General features: G+C 45.0%; 1 pseudogene; it reads right to left on the bottom strand.

Annotated features, from left to right (window-relative positions):
* Positions 1-7,505: 7,505 nt before the first annotated feature.
* LOC115329318 lies at positions 7,506-9,594 on the bottom strand (annotated as a pseudogene).
* Positions 9,595-12,346: the final 2,752 nt, after the last annotated feature.

Below are 12,346 nucleotides of genomic sequence, written 5' to 3'. Positions count from 1 at the left end.
ATGGACTGATGACACTGCTTCATCAAAAGCCTCTCGGGGTCTCTTCCGGCTCTGTCTCACGTCCGTAGAGACTTCGTACATAAAACGCCTGGAAAGAACAGATGCTGCATCGGTGTCTTCGTTCGGGTTGCAACTGTGGGGAGTCGCAGGGTGGTCAGGATCTGTCGCCATGACCCCGTTACGTAAAGCGAGGTGGGCTACGGGGCACTTCTCACCGGACGCCTGCTTGCTGGGTTTGTAGCAACTGAGGCATCGATAGTATTTGACGCTTCGGTCTCTAGGATTTGCACTTTTGTTGGATAATTCGAGCATAGCATTGGGCCACCGCTGGCTCTTGTACTGGATCACAGGCTTGCTAGACCTCTAATGCGATGGCACAAACGTTGGGGCACCAAGGGCAGGGCTCATCCTGCGCGGGCTCCACTTTTCATTCTGCAGTCACAAAAAGAAAACACAATGTAACTTCAACGAGGGAATACGAATTCCAGCTCCAAGCATTTGAAAAAAAAAGAAAAGAAGGGAACTTTGATTCTAGAATGCAGGTGACTGGGATTCGAACTTCAACAATGACTTCAAGTTTCAAGTTTCTTTATTCCTCTTCATACAAGAAGAAAGGGAGGAGGGAAAAAAGCAGTACAAAGCTGCTTGACAGTGCCCTCTCGTCCCCCAACAGCAACAGCTGAAGAGGCACTCAAAACAAAAAACGCTCTCAAGAGTACACAATCAGATTTCTCACGAAACTAGTAAAGAGAGTATGCGTTTGTTGGAACAGTTTTCAATTGTAATATTTCGCGATAAAAAATAGTTTAACATTTTGGGTAGCTGGTATCTTACCATCTAATTACCGTAGTTGGTTCTCGAGCGCAGGACCGCCCAGGCGTCGGCATGGCGGGTGGCATACGAGATGTTTTGTGAGTGAAGGGAAGAAAGAGAAAGAAGACTATATCCGGGATGGGTTCATCGCTGCTTTATATGCTAGGACAAGTTTATACTCATAATAATTCGTGATTGGAACAATTCCTAATTTATTGAATAACGGTGCCGTGTGGCTGTCCCCCATGTGCTTCATTACACAAAATACGAATTACGTTTTTCTGAAGTATATGAATACGATAATTATTTGCAAAGTTGTATTTCCCCCTACCAAGAAACAGTAATTAAAACAAGAGTAGAATAAAGAGTTATAAAGAAGTCGTAGTACAGACTGGGGTAAGGTTTTTCTATGCTTATAAATTATACCTACCACCTTCGATAGTTTTTTCGCTATCATATGAACTGTTTCATCCCATCGCATGTATTCCTTAAACATAACACCAAGAACTTTGACATTCTGCACAATTTCTACACCACGTGAGTCTAAGGAGAGAAGCTGATTTTCGCTCATTTTTACCCCATTTGCCCTGAAAACAACAGCTTTCGTTTTATTACTATTTATCACTACAGAGTTCTGGACTGTCCATGTATAAAGCTTTTTTTAGAAATGTATTACCTGTCTTCATTAAGTTCGAAATATCGGACCCTGCAAAAAATATACTAGCATAATCTGCATAAATTATCATGCTTGCTTCATCGTCAATGTTAACTATGTCGTTAATATAGAGGTTAAATAAAAGAGGCCCTAAAATACTGCCTTGTGGGACACCTGCATTAAGTTTTCTAGAATCAGAACGTTGGCAATTTATTACAACACTTTGAAAACGAAACTGTAAGTGACTCTTTCGAGTATTTTTCAGGGCTATTCCCCGAATACCAGAAAGTTCTAGTTTTTGAAGGAGAGTTTTATGGTTAATACGATCGAAGGTTTTTGAAAAATCGATAAAGATTCCCACTGTAAGCAGTTTATTTTCAATATTGTTTAGAATTATCTCTTTTTGGTTAAGTAACGCTAACTCTGTCGAGTACCCTTTCCGAAACCCGTACTGCCGGGAACTAAGAATTGAGTGTTTCTAAAAAAAGTGTAATGTCTTTTATGTATAATTTTTTCCAATCCTTTAGAAAATATTGGTAAAATGGAGACTGGTCTGTAATTACTAAGATCATTCCTATCCCCTGTTTTATATATGACAGCAACCTTTGCTATTTGCATTTTACGCGGAAAAACACCAGTTTCGGGACATAAATTAAATATATTAGTTAAAATAAGAGCAATAGACTCTATAACATATTTGATGGGACTTGCTCCCAGCATTGCTAGATCAGGAGCGTTGTTATGACGTTCGAACACTCGAGGCCTGAATCGGCAACAAAACACGTGACAGTCTCTGCTGGCGCTGACACTTGCAGATATTTTTTTTATGTGTTTCTTTTGCAGTCTTTCCAAGGAGAGAAAAAGTAATCCACTCCAAAGTAAACATTAATCATACTTCACGGTTTCTTTGACAAAGTCAAACTCGGAAAAACGTGACACAATAAAAAAATGGAAACTTCAGATCTTCTGGAGGATTTTTTTTTATTATGTATATGAAAACTTTGACTGAAAAAAATATGTGTTAGCTGTTTTTATAGATTTTACACGGACGTTTGAAACGATAATTCACTCTATTTTATTATATCTAGTGTACAGCATAGGGATTCGGGGCAAGGTACATTACTTGCTACAAAATTATTTTCTAGATAGATATAAAATAGTGCGACTAGGATCGAAATATAATCGGGTAATTAGGGCAAAACAAGGAGTACCGCAAGGTACAATTCTGGGCCCTCTACTGTTTAATTTATATGTCACTGAGATTGCTCAGGTAAAACTAACAAGCAAATTAATCCAGTTCGCAGATGTTACAGTAATTGTATAGGCCCACAAAAATTATGAAGTCGCCGTTGGAGAAGTACAAGGAGACATTCACAATATTTTTCAGTGGTACTGTAAAAATCAGATTATCGTAAATACTTTTAAAACTCAAATAATGTGCTTAGGGACCCTAGAAATTACTGTTAGCTAAATTATCTATTAAAATGCACGATAAAAATTGTAATAACTGTTCATGCCTAGGGATTGAATATATCAAAAATGTAAAATACCTTGGAATGTATATAGACCAACATTTTAAATGGGACTCTCACATAGAGCAAGTATGGAAAAAAATTAAGGACACAGATGGCATATATGTTTCACACTCAAGATATGGCCGCCATTCTGTACATTAAATGATTTATAACCGAATAGAAAAATCTGTAATACAATATAGAATAACTGTTTCTGGGCACTGTGCCAAATACCTCCAAAGAAAAGTTAAAATGCTCCAAAAACATTTATTCAGAAGAGTTGGTTGTCAAATAAAAAAAAAGGAAACGACTTAATAGATGATATTCATAAAGGACTAGGCGTATTTTACTCTAGTCAATTGAAATTCGACATAGTCACAAAATTCTTTTTAAGCTATTACGGCAAAATAGAAATTGTCAAATAAAAAAGAACATTACGACGAAATAGGAAATATTTTGAACTATTCATAAAGACAATTAGTATGAAGAGGCTACAAGAAAATATAATGTGCCAAAACTTTTTAACCAACTACCAGAAGAGCGGATCGAGTGCAAACATCCGCTTGCAATGAAAAAAAAGAAAAAAAAAAGCAAGAACATGGATCAACGAACAGAGAAAGTAAAAAAAAAAAGAAAAAAGTGACAATTAACAAAATGCTTTACCTACATTCGACCGTAACCATTGTATTGATGATTAAAACAACGCTTTGATATGTATTAGTAAATTGCAATGCGTACCTAATAGAGGCCCATTCTACCTGTTATTGTGTATCTTTGCATTAGCCGCTTCTTTTCAAATAATTTGTTTGTTTGATTCAGCTCACAGAATGAGTTGAAACTAAAAATTCTGGTTGCTAGTTACCTGCCGCGTCCCACGCACAAGCCTCAGTGGCTTATTTGGGTACAGAGCGAAATGTATTCAAAAAAGAAAATAAATTGTGTTGTGTTGTATTCTTCATCACCTGACTTTTGTCCCTTGCTTCAAATCTTTTCTACCGAGTGTGCGCTGTGCATGTTCCTACAAGACCAACAAGCGCTGGTGTTCCAATCATTAAACAAAAGCTCCATTTTACGATACGGATTTCGGTAAAACTGTGTCCAATTAGCCATGATTATGATTCAATTAAATGCAAAGGTGCAAGCAAGCTGGACAAGAATGACGAAAATAATCCCTGGAGAAGGGGAACAAGAGGGACAAAGGACAAACACAAATCTCCAAACACAACTAGGTGACTGGTGCGCGACCGAAAAAATCCGCCTGGTCCGGGTATCAAACCCGGGACCTCTCCATTTCCAGTGGAGAGGCATTAGCCATACCCAGATATTAAAAGATACTCTTCACTTTCGTAAAAGCTTTGGTATCGCAATAACGCTATCTAGTTATAAACTAGTGCCCATAACCAACAGAAAGATTGCCACTTACCGTATTTAGGGGCCAGGGGAAACTTGCAGCTCCGGAGGTCGAAAAGCTAGAGGTGTGTACGCAGGGCTAGTAGTAGTGCTAGCTCGTTGTGGCTTCAAGACGCCTATTTTGGCCTTGTTATTGACACTGGCACTGGCAGGCGACAAGCCCTAAAAAGAGCATTTTATATTTAAAAAAACAAACAAAAAAAAACGGCGGTGTTATGTTATTTGGTGCTGGCTTGATGGCGGTTGCAGTCTGTCTCTGAGCCCTGTATCTGCAAGAAACTTAATTACAATTTTTAAAGACCTTTTGCAGATTCTTCGCGTTCCGTCTGGAAACAGTGCGTCTTGAGGTTATACTCCTGGACAGGATGAGAGTCTTTGGAGCCTTTCTGCCCTGTTTGTCGCGTACTCCGTGCATACTCATAGTATGTGCTCTACTGTCTCTTCGTCGTTGCAGCTGGGGCATATAGGGTCCGGTATTCTCCCAGTTTTGTGCAGAAACTTGTTGGTGTAGGCCGTGTTTGTTCGAAGGCGACACACGAGGGTCGCCGCTGCTCGTGAGAACCCAACCAGTGTCCATCTGGGCAAGGCCGGTTCCGGTCTCTCGCTTTCTACGTGCCACAGCAAGTCTTAGATCACTTTTCGTGGGTCCGTCGGTATACGCTGACGCTGGCCGTCTCTTGGTGGGCTTCCGTTGCCAGGCTGTCTGCCTTCTCGTTTCTCTTGACTCCGACATGTCCTGGTTTCCATTAGAGGTACACCGCTGTGCCTTCGCCAACTGTGTTCCTTACAGCCGTAGTCAGTGGGTCGCTGAAGGACGCATTGACCAATCTTTGTAAGACGCACTTGGAGTCCGAGAGGATGACAATCTGCTGCTGTGGCAGCTCCGCTGCTGCGTTTAGGGCCTTCTCAATGGCCGCTAGTTCTGCTGTCGTGGAAGACGTTGCCAACTTGAGTTTTCCGCTGCACTCTGCGCCTATCTCAGGAATGTACAAAGCCGTACGTGCTTGATGTTCTCGCCCTGTTTACCGACCCGTCTGTGTAGATGTGTATTTCCCAGAATGCTTCTTTTCCAGTTGGCGTTCCACCGCTGACTTGGCCAGCAGTGGTGGTTTATCTTTCTTGAATCTCAGGTTTTCAATTTTGATCTCAAATGAAATGTCTGCTACTTTCCAGGGGACCACTCTTGTGTCGTTGGTTACAGCTGGCAGCGGGGATGCTACACCGAGGAACTCGCCTATTACTCTCCTCCATCTGGTCTCCTTTCGGTCTTGTAGTCGTGTGACCAGCCATCTACTTCGGGTGGAAGTTGCAAGTCTTGTTGCAGCTGCCTCACTGTTGTCTCGACAACTGGTCATAGGTGAACTCGTCAAGGAGGCCAACTCGTCACAGGGCATCTCTTAAAAGGAATTGCTGTCACGCCGGAATAATAGTCACAAGGAACACTCGTGTCACGGCATGGAGTTTGACTGTATAACTACGATATACTTCTGTTTATTCCTATTAATTATTTAACGCTCCGCGTTGGCAACTGTGATCAAAACAAGGCGCTAAAATTGAAATAAATATAACTAGATGCCACGACACGGTTTAGAAAGAAAAAAAAATGACAAATGAAATTTTATTGAGCTTGCAGGGCATATGGAACTCAAAACCGGATATATATTTCTAGCAATAATTTGAAGCGTGCAGAGAGGAGATCCGGTAAAGTGCTTCTTTAGGACTCTACATATGCGCTCATTCACTTCTTTAAATTTCTGTGCGGGACGCGGCGGGCGGTTGTCCCGCGGCTAGCTGGGCCATCTTCAGTTCTTATAGACCAGGGGTGGCCAAACCGCGGCTCGCGAGCCGCATGCGGCTCTTTGCTGGTTGAAGTGCGGCTCGTGGATCCCTCGTAAGGTGACACCCCCCCCCCTTTTCGCCCTTTTCCGCGTTTCGCGAAAAAAAAAAAAAAAAAAAGATTTCAGAATAAAGCACACTGCAGCTTGCTGTTTGGCAGCCTTGTACTCCCACACGTACAGTCGTACATCCTATTGCCCTCATACGTACGGTCAGACTCTTAACAAAAGTCAAGTTTGCACTCCCCCCCCCCCCCCCCCCCCCCCCCCCCCCCCCCCCGCGGCTCTTGGAAGTTCCGTGGTTTTGTGTGCGGCTCTTAGGCCAGGCTAGCCTGGCCACCCCTGTTATAGACCATTCCATTTAGCGCTCTCTGGGCGGCACCATTTTGTTCGACCGCAGCGCCCTCTCCACACATCCGGGAAGTTCAGCGGGTTCGGCGGGGTAAAACGAGAGAGAAGGCACGCGCCCGACTCCGCTAGCAGACGACAAACCGGGAGGTTGCCGTTCTCCATCTTTGGGCTGTATCGGCGGGATCTACCGAACACCGAACTCTCGCTCGTGGCTGCCGTTGTGAAATGGTTCGCGTTCTTAGAATAGTTGTGGCTACTCCAAAATCAGCCTATAGCTCTCTGTTGTTCTATTTTGCTAAATGATAAACTAGCATATCTTTTTTCCGTTACTTAAATAGCAGTTGAGTCAGCCGGCAGTACTACCCTCAACTACTGCGTGTATTGCGGCAGGAGAGCACGTTTTTATTTATTATTTCAGACTTCCACTCATGGTCGCTAAAGGCCTACACCAGTACGAACTTTTGTATAGTAAAAAAAGGTACAGCAACCGGATTTTCTTTTCGCCAAAGAGACCGGCCAGTCTGACACAGTTTTCCCTATTTTTGTTTTTTATTTGCACGCAGGTAACAGCGCAATTGGACCCTGTGAGTCTTTTTATCTAGCATAGTATTACACGATAACTGGCATACCAAAATCTGCGCATCTGCGCTTGAAAGTTCCAAAATGACGCGATTTTAAACGGAGTTTGCACGCCAGCCGGACGCTAGCTACAACCCACTCGGCGGAGCGGACGGCTTGCGGGGGAGAGGGGGTGTGCATTTTTTTTTTCTCTTTTACCCTCTCTGTTATGACCCTAATGGAACGGTCTTGTTCATCCTTCAGGCACCTCAGGAAGGGCCTGGGGTTGGGAAGACAGTAGTCGATGTTGGACTGCAGCAATAAACAAAACAAGTGCAGATTAACAAAATATGACGGAAAATGCTGACTCTACCATATTAAAACAGTGAGGACCAAACGCAGCTGAAAGCCTCGATACCAGGCTTCGACAGCGTCGTTGGTGCGTGGCATACCTTGCTGCACGGCATCATGCTCGGTGAGAACATGGCTCTCTGAACACCAGTGCGCCTTCGGCGATCAACGTAAATTTCATCGAAGTACAGACTCCGGCAATATGAGAGACCCACTGGGAGCGCGTGCCGAGGCGGTGGCTGGCGGGGGCGCTGCAAGCGCTCCGGGCAATTTCATTCTGCTTCGAGGAAAGGACGCTCACTCGGGCTCAGCTAGAGCCACTAAATAAGCTGCGCTTAGAGTATCGGCACTCCGTTCCCCGACATTGTTGTGGGCGCCGCCATTTTGGCTCGTATGCAGAACAGACGCAACGTCCGATCGTCATGATTCAAAAGTGCGACTTCCTCAGCATTAGATTCGGTGTTAGGAAGGTAATGTAATATTGCTTTGCCCTGTCGCGAACGGTTTGAACATTTGTGGAGGGCGGAAAAGCATTTCCTGTGATTTCAGATAAAGCTTCAGATAACTGGCAACCATGATTTTAAGCCACAATATGGCCAAGTGTCGTTACTCTGAAGCGTAGCTCATTTAGTGGCACTAGGCTCAGCAAAGCGAAACGCGCTTATCAGATTGTGCTGAGCCCCGAGTGAGCGTCCCCCTCGAAGCAGAATGGAATTGCCCGGAGCGCTCGCAGCGCCCCCGCCAGCCACCGCCTCGGCCACGCGCTCCCAGTGGGTCTTTCATATCGCCGGAGACTGTACATATGGCCAGATCGGTGGCCTCACTAGGAATGTAGCGTGGCTCAAGTCTGAGTCATCTTGACGTCCCGAACCAAGCCGGCACACGTGACAAGGCACGTCACGCCGCGAAATAACGCAAGAATTTGCATCAGTGTCCAACTTGCAAGTCATTGGCTGACCCTCTATCTTGACGGTTGCGCTCCACTGGTCTGTCGCGATTATGTTGATAGATATTAGGGAGTTTTGACCGTGTTTTCCTCTCCGCTATCCTTCCGCTACGAGGAAACCGCCACTGCGCCTGCGTGCCGATGGCCTTGGCTGTAGAGTTCCGGGTAGCGGAGGGGCTTAGCGGAGGGTGAAACACGGTCTACTAAAACTCGCTAAAAAATCTTCGTCATCTTCTACGCGCAGTTCCCGAAGAGTTTTCTTTTCTTTGTTCGCCTTTTCTTTCGTTGCTCGCGAAGTTTTCGACGATTTGCACGCTTGAGCAAAGTGATTCAGCCTTCCGCATTTGTTGCACGATTTTCCTTGCGCGGGACAAGCTTGGGCACGGTGCACTGTATAACCACACCTACTGCAGGGTTCAACGCTCGCTGCGACGGTGTTCACTGCGGTGTGGTGCGCGGCTTCTACCGATTCACCTAGTTCGCGAAACTTCTGTTTTCCTTGCTCTTGAATGCGGCACATTTCGACTGTCTTCTGATAGGTCGGGTTTTATGCTATCAGTTTCTTCTGCAAGCCTTCATCTCTAATGCCAAGGTTAAAACAGCTGCGTAGCAGACGCTCTCCAAATTCGCAGTTTCTTGCTAGAATTTTGAGTTCTGTCAACCAGTCGCTGAATGACTCGCCTTCCTTCTGATCCCTTTGCCCAAAGCGGAATTCCTGGTAGGTCAAATTGATGAACAGAACAGCGCACACAAAGACAAGGACAGAGGAAAGGAACATGCAGGACACACAAGCGCTGACTCGCAACTGAATTTATACACAAAAGAAAAAAGAAGAAAATCAACTCGCCCAACTTACTTCTGCAAGGTCAAATTGGTTGCCGGTCTGTAGAAGTCCTCAGATTCACGAGTCAGGGTGTTAACATCATTTCTGTCCTCCTCAGTCTCAAACTTGAAGCTGCTGTATGCTTTTCTGCCTTCTTCGCCAATAGTCACCAGTAACGTTGCTGCCTGCACTTCTTTCGGTTGCTTGCTCAGTTGCGTAGCTGTAGAAAACTATGCAAACTCACTCTTCCACGTTTTCCATCCAAGCCATCTGTCGCCTGAGCTGTCCAAGGGCTTCGGTAGCGGCAGCTGTAGTTGCAGTGTTGACGGGGTCGACATCTCGACTGTTTTTCTGGCTGGGCGCCGCTGCCACCATATAAGCGAGCCAGACGTCGGGTGACGAAAAAGGTTTATTCAGGAAAGGCAACGGAGCCGAGGCGTGACGTGTCTTGTCACGTGTACCGGCTTGGTTCTTGACGTCACGATGACTCAGACTTGAGCCACGCTACAGGAAGGACCTCGAGAAGCTCGGCAAAGGCATCTGGAACCTCGGCAGGTGGCAGGAACGCCAACGCGGATAACATTCGCATCTAGAAAAGACAATACTTACTGGCAGATACGTCGATTGAATATTGCATTGGCTTATTGACATGCACCTTTGTTATTTGATCATGTGTTTATAAACCTTGTTTTTTTTTTTTTTTTAGAACGCGAAGAAAAGAGGCAGCGACACAACTGGTAGTTTATCCACCATATATGCTATGAAATAATAATCCAAATGTGCAGATAAACGAACCGTACTGATGAAATGAAATAAGTAATGAGAACGCGTTGAAGAGCTAATAAATTAATTGAAAATTCGGCGTTTCAAGTTTGTTCCTGTGGTCGGGCTCGGTAATACTATGAACTTGTGAAGATATGCTACAGCAAATGACATTCCAAAAGTAGAACGCATTTTTCCGGGAGGCTTCATTACAAGGAATGCCGAGTAAATTATTAGAGTACCAATACGATTATGGCTTACTTTCAAGCTTAGAGAATAGGAACCTGAACAGCAAAACCTTCGTCTTGGCAGTAGCGCACTTGCATGCCCAAATTGCACAGTTTCCGATACACCGATTGGCACAGACGAAATAAACATCCTTGAACCCTTGCTTGAGAGAAATAGCTGCGACACGCTGCGATATCGGCCGCCTCGAAGTCGCAGTAGATTACCTCGACTTCCACAATTGAGATGAAGCCGGAGAGCACCGAGAAAAGACTGAAAATGAAATGAAAGAGATGCTATAGTTTGCGACATATGAAAACTCGAACCATGCAATATGCACAATGAAGCTTTCCGCCGGTAGGTTTTCTCCTTCTTGTTCGGAAGCAAAGCGTACAGAAGCAGGATCACAGCATCATGGTACAGCCCATGCACCGCGTACACCTGGTAGAATAGCGACGGCGTCACCTTGAAAGTCCCGTCCATTTGCTACACAAGTACACTGTACCCTAGACCATTTCTGTAAAACAAGGTCAAATGTATTCTCTCTGATACGGGGTGAACCTTGCAACCAGTGTTCCGGTGACGAATCGCCCCCCTTTACGAGTGCTCCTGTGACGAGTGGTCCCGTTCCCACTTCTTCACACCCGGCTTAACGCACTAAAGACATAACGGGGGCCGTGAAAGTTCATTGGTCCAAACCGACAAAGGACATCTGGGCTGTACGAGGACAAACCCGAAGAGTGCAGTGCGTTCAGAAAATTTGTCGGGAACAAGATAACTACTGATTCTTTTGTTTGAACCTAGAAGAGGGCAGTGTTCGAAAGAAAATCGTAAATTTAACAAATCTGCGAAATGGCCCGAAGCCGCCTGTAAGAACTCTAAAATTCACATCCGGATGTACCAATAGCCTGCATCCTGTGTGGATATAACAATAGATCGTTTCCCTCCCCTTCTATAAACTATCTCTATCCCTATCTCCCCCCTACCCCCCAACTTTTCTCCCCACACCCCCCTCCCCCTGAGAGCCAGTGACAAACGCGCCTCGTGCGAATCCACAATTGGCCCTCTCCTCCCCCCCTTTTATTCTCTTCTAACATAACAACGCTTAGTAGTAGTAGTAGTAGTCACGTGGCTGTCTATTCTAGTAGGGGAAGCGTATCGCGAATCCGGCCAATTCGTCGAAAGCCCGTTGGTCTCTGGACAACTGGAAGAAGGGCAGTTCGTCGAATAGGGCTATTCGCCCAAGGCCAACTCGTAGAACAAAGAATGGGGCGAAAGTGCCCATTCGTCGAACTGTAGAAAAGAGTTGATTAGGGTGTCTGGATACCCGGGAACAGTGGGAGTCAACAATGATATTCTCTTTCCAAAAAAGAGAGGATGCCAAATGAAGCTCTCAGAATCGGGATCCGGACGTTTCGGTGTAGGGCGTTTCGGTGCGGTCTTTTCGGTGCACGGACTTTTCGGTGCACGGACATCTCGGTGCACGGACATTTCGGTGCACGGACTTTTCGATGCACGGACTTTTCGGTGTAGGACTTCTTGGTGCGCGGACATTCCGATGCACGGTCTTTTCGGTGCACGGACATCTCGGTGCACGGTCATTCAAAATTGCGATATATTTTTTTTTTCTCTGAAGGTAATGAGCGCTATTTTAGGTAGAAGTTGTTTTTATCTCACTTTATACATTTTTAGGCTTGGTCATCCATTTACGGTCACTAACTCATATACGACCTAACTGTCTTTGTTAGGCGCAGCACCATCCTGCCGGAGGACGGGATACGTTGGACGTTATGTTTAATTTACCGGTGTCTTTTTTCCAACGTAACGAGACGCATCACATAGTGTTTACTGGTTGGGTTGATACAGGTGTTCTGGGCGCCTTCTGCAGAGATGTGGGTGTTATTATTGGTAATCGGTGTAGAAAAGGCTCCAACAGCAAGAAGCTTGAGATTGCTGAAAATTACCTGAGACATGTGATGCGGCTAGTGCGTACGTTGGAAAAGAGACACCGACAAACGAACCATAACGTCCAACATCTCCAATCACGCAGGATGGTACTACTCCTAACAATGTCACTTAGGTCGTGTATCAGTAAGTGGCCGT

The sequence above is a fragment of the Ixodes scapularis genome, unplaced genomic scaffold, assembly GCF_016920785.2.
Source record: "Ixodes scapularis isolate PalLabHiFi unplaced genomic scaffold, ASM1692078v2 PGA_scaffold9__187_contigs__length_104089568, whole genome shotgun sequence".
Lineage (NCBI taxonomy): Eukaryota > Metazoa > Arthropoda > Arachnida > Ixodida > Ixodidae > Ixodes > Ixodes scapularis.
Note: the sequence above shows the minus strand (reverse complement) of the source record. Positions and strands in the feature narration are given on the sequence as shown.